Here is a 12,377-nt window from a genome sequence, read left to right on the forward strand (position 1 = left end):
CTACCCCAAGCATGTGAAGACTCCCCCCGGTGGAATGAGTAGATGAGAACAATCTGTTCAAATGGACATGAAGGCAACTGAAGCAGGCCCTGCAGAGCACCTAGAGCTTGGTCAGTCATTGAAGATGCCATGGTCATCCACTGCATCCTGGGCCATTGCCGGTCATCTTGACTTTTGTCTTGCCACTGGACTTTGATGAGTCTGGAAGAGAGATGCTGATGACTTTGTGCAACTCTGCCTCACTTAAATCCAGTTCACGCAGGAGTCAAGATATCACCCCATGATATCATTGTCCTCTTTAAAATGAAGGGCTGTAGAGGGCCAGTCTGGGAGTTGGAGGGCTTAGGCCAGCCCGGGTCTTATCTGTAGCTTATCCTAAGCCTGACAGCTGCAAAACTCAGGATGTCGGCTCACTACCCCCCTGTTCCATCTCTTGAGAACAGGATGCAGGTAGAGAGGAAACGGAAAGGGGTACAGGACAGGACGCAGGAAAGAAAGTAACAGACAAGGTACAAGGAAGTAAGGAAATCACTTAATTAGGTTTGTGCTTTTCATGGAAAATAATGTTACTATTGCTTGATCCAGTACTATATAAGCCTGAGCCCTCAGATCAATAAACGAAGTTTGTTCTTCACATCTTCTACCTGGCCCGTGATTCTATCTCTCTTCACACTCTGCTGGCATCAGACCACAGCCTGCTCTCGGCAAAGGGCAAACAACTATCTCTTTCTCTCTTAATGATCTCATCTCTAAAATGCAAATCAAAACAACTCTGAGATACCACATCACACCTATCAGATTGGCCAACATGACAAAATAGGAAAATGATAAATGTTGGAGAAGATGTGGGAAAATTGGAAATCTAATGCATTGTTGGTGGAGTTGTGAAATGATCCAACCATTCTGGAGAGCAATTTGGAACTATGCCTGGAGGCTATAAAAATGTGCATACCCTTTGACCCAGAAATAGCACTTCTAGGGCTGTATCCCAAGGAGATCATACAAATGGGAAAAGGACCCACATGTACAAAAATATTTATAGCAACTCTTTTTGTAGTGGCAAAGAGTTGGAAATTGAGGGAAGGCCTATAAACTGGGGAATGACTGAACAAGTTGTGGTATATGAATGCAATGGAATACTATTGCACTATAAGAAATGATGAGCAGGTAGATTTCAGAAAAACCTGGAAAGACTTGTATGGACTGATGCTGAGTGAAGTGAGCAGAACCAGGAAAATGTTGTACACAGTAACAGCCACGTTGTTCGATGACTAACATTGATAGACTTAGTCCTTCTTAGCAATGCAAGGATCTAAGCCATCTCCAAAGGTCTCATGATAGAAAATGCTATCCACATCCAAAGAAAGAACCATGGAGTTTGAATGCAGATCAAAGCATACCATTTGCTATTTTTTTCTTCTGTTTTGTTTTGTTTCCTCTTTCTGGTGGTTCCTCCTATTGGTTCTAATTCTTCCTTACAACATCACTAATGTGAAAATATGTTTAATAGGAATGTATATGTATAGACTCTACCAGATTGTGCGCCATCTTGGGGGAGGGAGGGAGAGGGAGAAAAATTTAAAACTCTAAAACTTATGGAAGTGATTTTTGATAAATCAAAATAAATTAATAAAAATCTTTAAAATTTTTTAAAAATGATCTCATCTCTATGATGCCCATGTTTACATATCTAGCCCTCATCTCTCTCCTGAGCTCTAGTTCAACATATCCAATAGTCAGCTGGACATCCTCACCTGGGATGTTTCATAAGCATCTCAAATATAACATGTCTAAAATTGTACTCAATATCTTTCTCCTACTCTCTATTCCTCCTAAATTTCCTATTGCTGTCAGGTGCACCAATATTCCTCCAGGCAACGTATCTGGAACCTAATGGTAATTTTTGACTTGGCCTTCTCACTCATCCCCCAAATCCATTCAGTTACCAAATCTTGTTTGTTTAATATCTGTATTAACTTGTATAACATTATCTTTCTTTTCACTCATATAAAGACAAGATAATTCAGGCTCTCAAGACCTCTAACTTGAATAATTGTTAAGTCTCCTATTTGATATCCTTGCATTCAGCTTCTTCCCTAGCCAAACTATCCTCCTTACAACTGCCAAATTGACTTTTTTTAAAAACAAATTTCCATACTAGTAATGTTGTGAGAGAAAACCCAGACTAAAAAAATAAAAGAAAGAAAAAGAAAGCAAAGAAAAAGTATGCTTTAATCTGCATTTAGAATCTATCAGTTCTTTCTCTGGAGATGGATAGCATTTTTCATCATAAGTTCTTGGGAATTGTCTTGGATCATTGTATTGCTGAAACATATTGCTAAATCATTCACAATTGATCATCATACAATATTGCTGTTACTGTGCACAATGTTCTCCTGGTTCTGCTCATTTCATTTTGTATCAGTTCATGCAAGTCTTTCCAGGTTTTTCTGAAGTCTACCTACTCACATCTCATCATATCACAATTTGTTCAGCCATTCCCCAATTGATGGGCATCCCCTTGATTTCCAATTCTTTGTCACCAATAATACAGCTGCCATACATACCAAACTGATATCCTTAAAGTATAGATCTATGTCCCTCATCTGGTCAAGAAACTTCAACAATTCTCTAATGGTTCTAGAATAAAATATAAATGTCCCCTCTTTGCATTTCAAGTCCTTCACAATCTGATTCCAACATATCTTTCCATGCTTTTTATATAATACTCTCCTTCACTCCCTTAGCTTTTCAACCAAATTGACCTACTACTGTATACTGTACATGGTATTCCATTTTCCATTTTTCATGCCTTTTGCCTTCTTAGTGCCTGGAATACTCTCCCTTTCTCCTTGTCTTTTTGGAACTCCTAATTCCCTTCAAGGTTCAGTCAAGTGCTACCTCCTAGATAAAGCTTTTTCTGGTTCTTCTAGTTGTGGTTGTTTTCTTCTCCCACCTACCTCCACCCCTGCTAATTACTTTATATTTGTTCCCTGAGTTTCCAGCCAAACCTGGAGCATTTTGCATGAGATTCTTCTAAGTGGTAGAGAAAATACTGATGCCCTCCTACATGGTGTGCAAGCAGTAGAATTACTGTGCAAGCTTTAGAGAGAAGACATATTCTTCGTTCATCTTTTTTGGAAAAAAAGATACTTGGAGTTCTATTCAGACTCTCTTTAGGACCAACTGAAGACATATGGAGATTTGGGACTGACTCCAATGAGGGGAAAAAGCAAGTCTCCTTTGCAGACATGTAGGGAAAGCTGGCTTCTCAACATGTCACTGATTTCTAGCTTGCTTCCCTAGACTTAAGGAATCTCACCTTTGATGAGGTTGGGGCCTCTCTTTCTGCTGAACCAAGATATTTCAGCTCCTAGAAAGAGAGCTCATTCACTCTATATATTTTCTGGAATATTCTAATCTGTATAATTTTTTCTTATTTGTGTGTTTTTTGATTTGATAAGTTGGTTTACTTGCTATTCTATTCTCTATTTGTCATCACAAATGTTTTAAATATTTTGTTTTTAGCAAAACTTTGACTTTTTTGACTTTTGTTTTAAACAGTGTTTGGTGGGAAGCAGCTAACCAGATGTATACAAGCCAAGGACTATCTTCTTCCCTGGTTTACCCAGTGCTGGACATGAGCAGAGGTCACTGATGTCTACCAGACAGCCGACCTGTGAGATATACTAACCCTTTCTGAGTGCCAGTGAGCATCCGATTGTGATGTCCAACACTCAGAGTTCTTTGAGAGTTTTTGATTTTTGCCTCTGCTTCTGATGTCTGGTGCTATTGTAAACGCAAGCCACATATCCTGTGGAAACTGATCTATTTACAATCCTTTGATCACAGTGGGGACAACCACGTGAAACTAAGCAAACACAAACTGTCCACGCACTGTAACTCCTGGGTTCAGATTGATCCTATGACTGCAGGCCTTCTGGAGTTTGAGTGAGTGGTAAATATTTTATTGTTTTCTTATATATTGTGTTCTGGTTATTGTGTACTGTTTAATTTATTTGCTTGTTGACTCTTTGTCAAGAGTAAAAACCATTGTAGAGAGTACATAAGTGTGTCTTTCTGCTTTTGTAGAAAGTTGATTCCATTATGAATGGAATATGAACAGTAAACACTCAAAGTAAAAAAGTAAGTAAAAGAAGTTAAAAGGAAAAGGAGAGATTAGGTTCATAAGTGAGTGGAGGGTTAAGTTGTAATTGGGTAGATCCACAAATCCACATACCCACTGACAAGTCAGTGCTACCCAGTGGAGGGAGGCAGAATGGAAACCCTGGGTGGTTGCTGACTGTGGGAACCATTGCATTGCACTGCACTTACTCAGTATTTCTTCCCAGCAGGGCATGCAGAAGTAGTCAGATTGAACACTTTACTTAGATGTTTACTTAGCTCAATAGAATCAGGTGAGCAGCTTTCACTACCACCTAGTGCTTTAATATGTGTATATATTATATCAACTCAGAAGAATGTAAGCTCCTCAAGGGCAGGGCCTGTCTCATTTTTGGTCTCTATCCCTAGAGCCTAGTAAAGTGTCTGGCAAAGAGCAGGTACCTAAATCATTGTTGAATCAAATGCCTTGCGTGAGATAAATGAGAAGAGGATTGCTAACAGCTTTGGCTCTGGATTTGCATTTGTCTTGTATGATCTTAATGTATGCATGGGAGACTCCTCTCTGGAGGAGAGCCTTTAAGGGCTGTGTTTTGTTCTATATAGTGGAATGATGTAATCAATTTTTAGGTACTCAAATAATAAATAGTAACAACTTGTATTTTCTGTACTTTTTAGCAGGGAACTGTTTTCAAAATCCAGCATTTCTCATATTTTTGTCACTGATGCTTCCTCATGTATGAGATCTGCATGAAGATTTTATAAAGTATGCATATATAAAAATATATTTTAAAAGTTTATAAATAAAGTAGGCATATGAGCCAGTAGTCACTGAGATTTTCATGATTGCTTTTTTGAGCAATGGTATCATCTATATATTTTTTTCCACTTTGGGGTATCTTCCCCTCCATGAGAGAATTCACAATATTATAGCTCAATACTTTAAAGATTATGTTGCTTCTGGCACAGATTCCCTAATGTATAGGCAGTCTGATACAGCCACTTTTCCCAACACTGTCTTTCTAAGTGCCATTTCTACAGAATTTCTGGGAATTGAGGTGTTAGGGTTCAAATATGGGTTCTCTTGACTGATAACAATAGATTATTATAAAGATGTTGACAGATTTATACGTTTTGTCTATTTGTTGCCTTCATTCCCATTTCACCAACAAATGCTCTTGGAATAATGTGGCTCAATTGTCTTTAACATTGAGCTTTCAATAGGCATTTTGACTTCTACAGTTTTATGAGGTGATATGATTTATTTACATCTTCCTTCATCTTTATCTGTAGTGATTTACAAGTTAATTTGTATCCTAGACTGGTGTTGCTCTTGGATGCTTTTTTTCTCTTCTTGGAAAAGAGAACAAATATTTACCAGCTAAGGTAGTTTCTGGGCTCTTTTGACCTCCTTGTGGCTACTGCTTTTAATCAGTTAAGCTCTTGCAGGAAATAGTGACAACCAAGATAAAAACCGTTGCCTTTTTCCATTTCCCATGCTTTGTCATCAATGGTTCACTTGACTAGGTCATGATGAAGCTCTTTTAGTCATTTATAGTCTTTTCATCATTAACCTTTCTCCTATTTAATGCTGACCTTTGGAAAATCTAGCTAATGTTCTAATTGTACATAGGCAGTTACTTGCAATATGACTGCCACATTAGTAATGAATCATTTTCTGTCTATTAAGTTATATCTGATTTTATTTTTTCCTGATTTTGTTCATTATTCACCACATGTGATAAGAACAATATCCTAAGGACTTAACTTATACAGGCTAGACTAATGTTTCTCTTAAAAGGTATTGAAATCATCATTGAGACTTTTGCTTCCAAGTTTGGGCTATTGAGTAGCTTCCTGATGGCCTAAGTAAAAAAAGCCAGCGTACTAGGAGTCAGCAGCTCTTCCCTCAAGCTTTTGATTGTTAGACCAGAACAACCATTATAAAGGCAAGGAAATTACACCAGAATGAATCAATGTCATATCCTTAATGAATATACTTTCCCTGAGTGATAAATGTTGGAAAGGATGTGGGAAAATTGGGACACTAATGCATTGTTGGTGGAGTTGTGAACTGATCCAATCATTCTGGAGAGCAATTTGGAACTATGGTCAAAGGCCAATCAAACTGTGCATACCCTTTGATCACTGCTATCCAAAAGAGATTTTAAAAAGGGAAAAAGACCTACGTTTGCAAAAATATTTATAGCATCTCTTTTTGTGGTGGCAAAAAATTGGAAATTGAGGGAATACCTATTTGATGAGCCAATCAAGTTGTGGTATATGAATGTAAAGGAATACTATCATGCTATAAGAAATTATGAGCAGGTGGATTTCAGAAAAACCTGGAAAGATTTATATGAACTGATGCAAAGTAAAGTGAGCAGAATCAGGAGAAATTGTACACAGTAACAGCAACATTGTGTGATGACAGACTTAGCTATTCCCAGCAATGCAATGTTCCAAAACAATTCCAAAGATCTCATGAGGAAAAATGTTATTCACATCCAGAGAAAAATGCAGATGAAAGCATACTATTTTCACTTTATTTTTTCATGTTTTTTTTTTTTGGTCTGTTTCTTCTTTCACAACATGACTAATATGAACATACATTTTACATAATTGCATGTATATAACTTTCTTACCACCTTAGGGAGGAGGCAAGAGAGGGAAGAAGGTAGAAAATTTGGAACTAAAAAATTTTCCATGAATATTAAAAATTTGTCTTTACATGTAATTGGAAAAAATAAACACTATTTAAAATGAATATACTTTCCCTGCTATGGCTAAGTAAGCCTCCTTTTATTCATTGTCTCATATATATATATATATATATATATATACACACACATATACATATATATATATATATTTTTTTTAATGTGGCAATTGGGGTTAAGTGACTTGCCCAGGGTCACACAGCTAGTCAATGTTATGTGTCTGAGACTGGATTTGAATTCAGGTCCTCCTGACTCCAAGGCCAGAGTTCTATCCACTGTGCCACCTAGCTGCCCCCATTGTCATATTTATGAGCATCTCTTTTCATTCCAGACTCTAACATGAACTACTGAACTGGGCTTAGTCAGGTCTGGCTTATAACACTATGTTCAGCTCCCCTCAATTCTTTTCTTGTAATTATAGCTCATATAGACTCTGGAGGTCTTTATCCCAACTCTCACATATTCTGACAGGTCTATGGAACAAGCATGGCTTCAGAATTTTAGGGGTAGCCCTGAGGGGTTGGGGGGTGTTCTTTCTACTCTATAGCTTGTGAGAGTCCCCATCAGTATCCTTCTCTCCATGGTTATCAGTTAATATCAGACCTAATTAGCTTTTAGAAAGAGGTATTTATCAAGGAGGTATAGTAAGAACACTTGACACAAAACATCACCCCAAAAATCTTTGGTGTTTTCTCAGCAATACATATATAATCTAGGAGAAAGTGGGCTCAATGTGAGAGACACATGTGGCGAAGGGGCAACTCACAAGGGGTAAGGCCTGGAAATCCTTTTGCTTGAGTTGTTAGGAGTGGTGTTGCTTTTCGGTTGTACTCTTTGCAGAGATTTGAATCTGCTTCGCTCATCTCATTCAGTACTTTACTGCCAATGCAGACACTGCTCTGACTTCTCCTGAGGACACTGCCAGGATGTTGATGGGAAAATAGGAAGTCCAAAATTCTGTAGACCTTTCAAACCTCTGGCCAAGGGGAAGGGAAGGGTGCCAAGACTGAAGCTGAAGCACTCTCCACTACAAATCCCTACAAAATAGTTCCTTCTGGGGTTTGATGGGAGGGCTCTCTCCTGGCTCACTGTTCTCTCAAATCCCCCTCTATTCTCCCCTCTGAATCTGTCCCACTTATAGCTCTGGGAGATAGACTCAAGATGAAACAGTTCTATTGTATAATATTTGAAATGGCATGAAAATTGAGGTCCCTGTTGTTTGTGTCAGACTTCAAATGTAGTGAACAATAAGTGATTGCTATGAATTTATACCACCTTTGCCCTATATAATCCTGAAAAGAGCTAATTCACATACATCGAAATACGGAAAAATGGAACTCATTATGTTCTTACATTTAAAATGCTTCCCCAGTGAAAAAGTATTCAGTTGGAAATAACACATATTTAAAAGGTCAAATAATATGGCCAAACTTTACAGTAATTTATGGGGAGAACATGATGAAAATGTGAATATACATTATTTCCTGTGTCCCTTTCTTGATAAAGTTGAATATGATTCACTTCATTTTTGAACTGAATAAATTATGTTATACATTTTGTATCAAAGCTTGACGTGATGATGCAAGACTGGGAAATGACTTGAGACTAGGATATCAGTATTAACATCTATTTACGTGGTCACTAACATACAGAGCCCAAGAATATAATTCTCCCAGAGAAACAAAAATGTTTCCTTCCTAAAGAATTTGTGTTCCACATGTCACACAACTAGAAAAGATACTATTAATGCACTGGCAATTTGTTTACTTTCATTACTGTGCAGGTTACTCTCTACTCTGGACTTCCCCCTTACCTCCAGTTCCTTACAGGCTGTGCTGAGTAATCATACTTACAAAAATAGAGCTTGAGTCCCCATTATGGTGCATACTCTATTACAGAGGAGACAACATCCTTAAATCAAATAGGCAAAAAATTTAATTACAACAGAACAGCAAGGTAAGTAACAACTGGAGAACAAAGTGGAATTATTCTCAGCTTCTAAACACAAAGAGGCCCAAATCCTTAAAGACTCCAGAAAGAATATAATCTAAACTTTAATCCCCTAGGATATAAGGAAAGAGACATAGTTGCGTCTGACCTCATAGTCCAGTTTTTAAAAATAACCAAATACTTTCTTTTTAGTGTCCTCTGCCTTACCAAGATCGTGGAAGTCTCTCAGGGCTTGCTGGAGGGCTTGGGTGCAGGAATTTATTTTCTGTTTCTAGCAGCTATAGATCTACTGAAACTTCTGATTTTGGCTCTAAGGTCATTGGGACTCTGCCAGAACTTCTGGGTTTGGTGATGCAATGCTGATTTCTCATGACTTGAAGCAAAGTCCCTTGGGACATGTATGGTTTTTGATGGAAGGATAACCCGGAACTTTATGGGTAGAGAAGTAAGCAAGAATAGAAGAGAAAACAGAGAATGAGTCTTATCAGTAGAGTACTATGTAGTTTTAGGAATTAAGAAGCTACCACCTATCTAAATGCCTGTCTTATCTGGCTAGCTATTGCCTGTAATTTTATTATCAGAGCTGTCTTTGCGTAAGACTTTACCTTCTTTTAAAAGTGGGAAACTAAAAAAAATAAATAAAAGGGAAACTTCTAGGCAGAAGATAGTTTTTATTCATCAAAAGCTGTTACAGGAAGTTGACACTTATCAAAGGGGAATTTGAACTACTATCAAGAGGTAGTGGAAGCACCCTGCACTTCCAGAATGCCAAGCCCCTAGTCCCTGAGGAAATTAACCTACTCATTTGTCAAGCTTCTATCCTAGCCAAGCCAACAAGCATTGATTAAGCATCTAGCACTATTCTAATCACTGGGGATACAGAGAAAGGCAAAAACAATCCCTGTCCTCAAGAAGCTCACAGTCTAATGGGGGAAATATGAAAACAACTACATAAAAATAAGCTAGAAAATAAAAATAACAAAATTAGCTAAAAATAAAAATAAAGCATTCAAGTCCCTTGAAGTCAGGGATTGTTTCTACCTATGTTTATAATCCTAGCTCTTAGTATGGTATCTAGCACAAAGTGTTTATTTTTTATTCATCCATTCATAGTTTGGTCTATGTAATTCTGATCTAGAGACTCTAAAGGCCCCTCTTCTCTTTATGCCCAATCAACCTTTTATAGTAGGACATCTCATCCTCTTTCTCTTCAACAGTGTACAATCTGGTTGCCACCCCACCTCTCCTACTGAAACTGCCCTCTCAAAGATCATCAATGCTTTAGGATCGTTGAGTTAGAGCTGGTATGGCCCTTAAAGGCCAGTGAGTCCATGCTCTCATTTTATAGATGAGGAAATTGAGGCCCAGGGACATTAAGTGACTTGCCCCAGGTCACCCTACTAGGAAGTGGCAGGTCCTCCAACTACTTCCTATCCCCAGTTCAATCACCTCCACTATCTGGAATTCTTGCCTCCCAATCCATCCTATTACTATCAGATCAATCTTCCCAAGATACATCTGCCTTAGAAGGCAATTGTAGTAGTCTGGGACTCAGAGGTGGGAAACCTGTGGCCCTCTAGGTCCTCAAGTGTGGCCCATTGACTGAATCCAAACTTCACACAGCAAATCCCCTTAACAAAATATTATTAATAAATAAATCAAATATTAATAAATAAATGAAATGTTATACCGTAATATAAGGATTTGTTCTGTACTTGAGGACCTAAAAGGCCACATGTGGCTTCGAGGCCACAGGTTCCCCACCCCTGGTCTAAGTGGTAAGGCCCTAATGGCAGTGAGAATGGAAAGAAAGGATGCAAGAAATATTATATGTAAGAGATATTACGAAGTTGGAATCAATAGGAGTGGTGACTAACGGATTAGGAGACCAAGGAACCCATCATGCCTGTAAAGTGTTGAGGTTAGGTAACCGGAGAATCCTGATGCCATTAACAGAAATAGGAATATCAGAATAGACTGGCTTTGTTAGAAGGCGATAGAGTCTGGTTTTAGACATGCTGAGTTTCTATTGATAGCAGCTCCTTTTGTGGTGGCAAAGAACTGGAAATTGAGAGGATGCCCATCAACTGGGGAATGGCTGAGCAAGTTGTAGTATATGAATGTAGTGGAATATTATTGTGCTGTAAGACATGATGAACAGGCTGACTTCAGAAAAACCTGGAAAGACTTATATGGTCTGATACTGAGTGAAGTGAGCAGAACCAAGAGGACTTTGTACACAATAACAGCCACATTATGCGATGACTAACATTGTTAAACTGAACCCTTCTCAGCAATACAAGGATCTAAGACATCCCCAGAGGCCTCATGATGGAAAATGCTGTCCACATCCAAAGAAAGAACTATGGAAGTCGAATTGCTCTCACTTATTTTTACCTTCTGTTGAGTTTTGTTTCATCTTTCTGACGGTTCCTCCTATTGGTTTTAATTTTTACTTACAACTTCGTTAATGTGAAAATATGTTTAATAGGAAAGTAAATGTAAAGCCTATATCAGATTGTGTGCCATCTTGGGGAGGTTGGGGGGGAGGAAAGGGAAGAAAAATTTTCAACTTAAAAGCATATGGAAGTGATTGTTGATAAATCGATATAAATTAATAAAATTTTTTAAAAAAGACATGCTGAGTTTGGGGAGCTGATGGAAGGTGATACCTGTAAACTGCTGGAAACTTAGGGCTGGAGCTGGACAGTGTCTAAATGTTTCAGATGCTGATATAACCATGACTTACATAATAGTGGCTGTTAAAGGCATGAGGGAAGAGCTCTGAGATCAGAATCCTTGGTGCGTGCCTACATTTAGGAGTGGGATAGGAAGAGCAAGAGGAACGGCCAGAGGAGGGGGAGATAGAACAATTAGAGTGGTAGGCCAGGCCTAGCTCAAGCCAGAACAGTAATTTACGATGGAGACTGGCAACAATGAAAGACTTATGGACCATAAAATGCAATAAAAATACATTTACTGATACTAAAAGGAATATAATGACTATAAACAGGCTCTCCTCTGCCCCAGAAATTCAGGATCAGAACAATGTTCTGGATAGCAGTGGAGATTCCACTGAGCCAATAACATGCTGGGTCCCAGGAGGTTAGGCTATCTATGCCTCAGGTGACAAGGAGGCAATACCCATGGTTCACGTCCTAGTCCCTGAAGATGAACCAAATCCTGAGGAAGGCCTTCCTGCCTACTTAAAGGGAATCATATCAGTTATTGTAGAACAGACGTTACTCCTACCACAGAAGAATAACAAGATATAACAGATGGTCATTGTCCAATGGGGCAGCTAGGTGGTGCAGGGGATAGAGGGCTGGGCCTGGAGTCAGGAAGACTCTTCTTCCTGAGTTCAAATCTGACACTTACTAGTTGTGTGACCCCGGGCAAGTCACTTAACCTGGTTTGCCTCAGTTTCCTCATCTATAAAATGAAGGAAATGGCAAACTATTTCAGTATCTTTGCCAAGAAAACTTCAAATGGGGTCAAGAAAGGTCTGAACAACAACAATGTCAAATGCTGTAGAGAGTTCAAGAAATATTAGGAATAAGGAAAGGCTTTGGGGATTAGGAGGTT

The 12,377-nt window shown here is 38.5% G+C and overlaps 1 long non-coding RNA gene across 6 annotated transcripts in view; it reads right to left on the bottom strand.

Moving 5' to 3' along the window:
- Window positions 1–12,377, bottom strand: part of LOC144454426 (uncharacterized) — a 95,636-nt gene that overhangs the window by 39,318 nt on the left and 43,941 nt on the right. Inside the window, exon 2 of one of the 6 annotated variants that reach the window (XR_013482766.1) lies at window positions 5–201. The exons of the other annotated variants lie outside the window; for them this stretch is intronic. This is a non-coding gene — a long non-coding RNA (uncharacterized LOC144454426). The remainder of the gene's footprint in view (window positions 1–4; window positions 202–12,377) is intronic. 6 annotated transcript variants of the gene reach the window in all.

Source organism: Phascolarctos cinereus, unplaced genomic scaffold (genome assembly GCF_003287225.1).
Source record: "Phascolarctos cinereus isolate Bilbo 61053 unplaced genomic scaffold, phaCin_HiC Scaffold_726;HRSCAF=1367, whole genome shotgun sequence".
NCBI lineage: Eukaryota > Metazoa > Chordata > Mammalia > Diprotodontia > Phascolarctidae > Phascolarctos > Phascolarctos cinereus.